Here is a 5115-nt window from a genome sequence, read left to right as displayed (position 1 = left end):
TCAAAACTCGAGAACAATTTTATACACAAAGAATTTCTGGTTCCTGATCTGGATGATGCCTTTTATTTAATTTTATTTACGGTTACACTATGATATTGCACTTAATTAAATCCGTTATGTAAGAAAAACGTTTTTAATCTCACTTGTAACGTTGACAACGAAATCGTAAAGGTCTTCCGGGGTCGCAACAACACCCGCGATCACCCACTGCAGTACTGTAGTAATTATTTACTTGATAGAACAACGATCGAAACGCCGTTAAATCTCGATTGTAGGCTATTAGTAGCGATTATTTAAAAATTTAAGTTTCCCAGTCTTATACAACACTGATTTGCTGTGTTTTCCCTGGTTATCAAAACTTAAGTTGAATTTTATAGACATAGAATCTGCAGGTTCTTGACCTGGATGTGAATGATGATTATTTTAATTTACAGTTAACATTATAGTACTTGCGATCGATTAAATCCGTTATGCAAGACAAAAGGTCAATTAACGTACTTGGTTCCTCGATGAATGGTTTTCGATTTGCGTACAAAATGTGATTGGAAATGTTGCAGTATTTGTAAACAAAATGTAATGTAAACAATTAAACATATCAGTGACAGCTAGAAGTGAGAATTGATCCAAACAGCTGTTCGTTATTTCATAAAATGAATAGTAAACATTAGGAGAAAGCTTGACAAAAATCTAACAAAAGTGGGTTTTTGATGGTTCGTTATATTTTTTCAAAAGTAGTTAGGCCATATTTTGATAGCCAAAGACACTCTCGCCAATCCAGTGAATACAGAAAAATAATTGGAATCTTTATCTGTACTCTACAAGGAATAGGCCACGTAAAATGACATTTTGGCGTTACAGACGGAGTCACAGAATGGACAGACAAACGAGATATGACTCCTTTCGGCTTTCTTAGGCTATGAAACGTAAAAATAACCAAAAACTGCATAATTCTAAGCAATGTACAGACGAAACTGTAATTTTATTTATATAGAATTTAAAATTTCCATTGTCGTAGACACTACAAAAAGTAACGAATAAGTTACTCTTCAAGACATAAATTTACATACAAAAATACACTAGTTCAACTGTTCATGGGGAGTTTATAAAAAAAACCTTAAATATGTTTAGTTTCTGAAAATTAGAGTGTTTTCTTGAGTATATCCATCATGCAGCAGTCAAGCCCACAACTTTAATTACGGAAACTTGTGTCAACAAAACCACTTGGTGAAGATATAATTACAGAAGCTCTTCAGCATTCTCCGAGACATTCTTAATTCTATCTCTAAATTACGGTGGGATTGGAATTTACTTAAACGTATAAAAACTGACGATGTAGGCCTAAATTTTGTATTTAATATTTTTAATCGTTGTTGGATAATTAATCTTGTAATAGACTCAGTATTAGTTATTTACGAATTTTCCCTCTTCAATTTAGTGCTCATCAGTTTTCATTTATGTAAAACATTCCTCATATCAATTTATCATAACATTTGTTAAATACAGATAATCACCCAGTTCTGTAAGATTATTTAGTGGCCATTCAAATAATTAACATACAAGGTTGGAATAAAAATGTTTACATAATGTTGAATATCCCTTAACCATGTTTTTCTCTGTGACTTTCACGCTAGTTTATTGCAAATATCGCAGCATCGCATGCGTATCATCTTTGTGATAGCAGCCCAGGACACATCCTGTTAATCAACGACTCTTGTCTAACTCACTGTCTTGAAATGATAGAAGTCACTAACATTACTGGATGTAGGTGATGAGATAATACAACGCTCAACAAGCTTATTGACTGTAAATGATGAGATTAGAGGACGGTCACTAAATTTACTGGGTGTAAGTTATGAGAAAATACGTCGCTGAACAAGCTTACTGGCTGTAAATGATGAGATTAGAGGACGGTCACTAAATTTACCGGGTGTAAGTTATGAGATAATACGTCGCTCAACAAGCTTACTAGCTGTAAATGATGAGATTAGAGGACGGCCACTAAATTTACTGGGTTTAAGTTATGAGATAATACGTCGCTCAACAAGCTTACTGGCTGTTAATGATGAGATTAGAGAACGGACACTAAATTTACTGGGTGTAAGTTATGAGATAATACGTCGCTCATAAGCTTACTGGCTGTAAATGATGAGATTAGAGGATGGTCACTAAATTTACTGGGTGTAAGTTATGAGATATTACGTCACTCAACAAGCTTACTGGCAGTAAATTATGATATTAGAGGACGGTCACTAAATTTACTGGGTGTAAGTTATGGGATAATACGTCGCTCAACGAGCTTACTGGTTGTAAATGATGAGATCAGAGGACGGTCACCAAGGATTACTGTCTGTAAATTATAATATGTGTGTAAACACACATGTTTTTATACAAGGTAAATATAAGCACCAGTAAATATTTTTATTGCTGTACCAAGCTCCAGTGCAAAGTATTTTATTATGAACTGAAGTGCATATGTGAGAGTAGTGATAGCACTGTTTATTTCTTATAATCATTTTATTTAGTTAAAATTATTGTTACTGAATTTAATACTGATTTAGAATAATTGTAGTTTCGAGACTGGCTTTTAAATGGATATTTTTTTAAACTGTGATTAACATCTTTCCGTTTTAATATGGATAGAACCGTTAAAAATCTATCCTGCTTTTAGTGTAAAAGGGCAGTTTATAATATATTCGTTTTAAGATGAAGCATACTCAGTTAGTTATATATGGTATTTTTTTTCATTTTTAATATAAATTCTGTATTTGTTTTCATTATCCTATTATGATTAAATCTTCAGTCAATAAGTTTATAATATATCCTTCTAGGTCTGGCGTGTAACTGATATTATTCACATACTTATATTATAGATAGTGTACATACTTGATATACATATTAGCTAAATGGTATCTTTTTATTTACTTCACCATGCGAAGTTTATTGCAGAGCAAACGCCCTGTCAAATAAAATTATTGATTTCAGTTTCAAACCCATTTACAGTAATGTATAAATAGTTTGATATTTCACATACCCATGCAGCCTTGAGGTCCATAACATATAGCTGCATAGCGTAGGTCCAGAGATATGAGGCCGTTTTGGTGATTAATCCAGCTGAGCTATTAATAGTGCTGTAAGGTTTGGAGGAGAGACTAATAGATACCTCATCATTTTAATGGTGCTGAATGTGATACATACAGAATTTGTTAAATACTTCTTACATTATTAGTTATATTACACTTCAAATCATTTCAAGTTAATACTTAAATACGTAAAATATTTACGATAGCGACATAGGTATTTATCAAGTTTTTACCTTCTTTTCCTATTCATGGTATATAGAGAAAATATTGTTTTCCTAAACGTTTTCAAATTTGAGTGTAACTATACGTTTTGGGCAACTTGTACACAAGAAAGACTGTTCAAAGAGGTATGGGTGGGGGTTGGGGGGCAGAGCTACAGACTAAAACTTTGGGACGATTTTGATGACATTTCGGGTATGGTACTTATATTTTTTATCTCTACGAGAGTTTTAAGTTTTGGAATATTTAATTTACAATGGTAATTGACCTATGAAAACCCATAAAGTAACGGAAAATTAGATTTGGAACAAAACGGACAAAACACCTTTTTTTAATGTTGTAATTTATGATTGATCCTTTTAGCTCTAAGCAAAATGGTAAAACAAAAACAAACAAAATTCAAACTGTTGCAAGGTTTTTGTGTTATTTCATGGAATAGTTACTCCCACCACTTACCCATTATAAGGGTTGTTAACAGGATAATATAAATAAGTATTAGTTGGTTTGCCGATACTGTTTATTGGTCAATGTTACTGATGATTGATTTAGACTAGTCAAGCCATTTCGGGTCAAGGCAATACAAAATGCAATTTTTTATCATTATTACGGCAGCTACAAGTAGGGTTCTGATCAAAGTATTTAGAATGATATTTGTTATGTATTAAATATATTTAATTTTAAAACTAAGGTTAATAGATCAGAACTTGTAGGTAAATTGATTTACTTTATATTGAAATGTCTTTGAGCATTCTCAAATTAGTTCCATTTTAAACAATAAATTTAAGTATGGTACTAATTTGAGAATACTCAAACATAAGTAATAATAAATAATATACGCTTGTAAGCTATTTTTCTTGCTAATTAATTTTTTTAATTGTTTTTTTTTTTGTAAAAGTAAGTATTTAGTATCGTTGAGCTTTCCTGTTAAAGTTTTACTATTCGAAGGAAGAATAATTATAAGAATAATACTAGCATGTACACATATACGTTTATATACAAGAGTATTAGGTTATAAATTATCATTATTAACAAGAGACGTAATATGTATATAAAAATAAATTAAAAATAAAAATTCCAAAATATCTTTATTTGTCAATAAAAACTCAGATAATTTTATATTTTACATTATGATAACTACTTAGGTAGAAGTTAATACAATGTCTTTTATATTTAAATAATAAACAGTTTACATATTCTGCATATTACATATTCCATTAGGGTTTGAAACTATTTATAATAATATTAAATTAAATGTCCAAGTATAACATTGTCACAGCCGTTGAGCACATTGTATCGTTTTATCGTTACGTGCTAAAATTAGACAAATTTTGACTATGAAATTTCAACTACAAATAATGCAATATAAGTTGTTTATAATATCCTGCAAAAACACAGTATCGCAAGTCGTATTTTGTTGATAATAGTGGATTTTATTTAACAAAAACATTTTTTTAACATTTATTCAAAAATGTTTCTGAATATAATAATCCTCCTTTTTTAAATATTAAATATATTTAACAGCACTCTGATGAGTTCGTAAATACATTATTTACAATCAATATTCACAATTTCATTATTTTGGGTCTGATTCAAAAAGATATTAAAGGCAATGGAAAAATAATTTACCTGCTATTTTACAAACACAAAATATATTTAAAAAATCTTAGTTTGTAAAACGTTTTTGAGTTGAAGATTTATGTATACCTAAACTAGTAAATAGGTTCAATTAAGGGATAGAAGAATACAAAGCACACTTATTCATGATTCATGATATGAGGTTATTATGATAAATTCATAAAAGATGTTTTGACTCGAC

Source organism: Macrosteles quadrilineatus, unplaced genomic scaffold (genome assembly GCF_028750875.1).
Source record: "Macrosteles quadrilineatus isolate MER2022 unplaced genomic scaffold, UCM_ALF_1.0 Scaffold_3__2_contigs__length_128488019, whole genome shotgun sequence".
Taxonomy (NCBI): domain Eukaryota; kingdom Metazoa; phylum Arthropoda; class Insecta; order Hemiptera; family Cicadellidae; genus Macrosteles; species Macrosteles quadrilineatus.
This window is presented reverse-complemented; position numbering follows the sequence as displayed.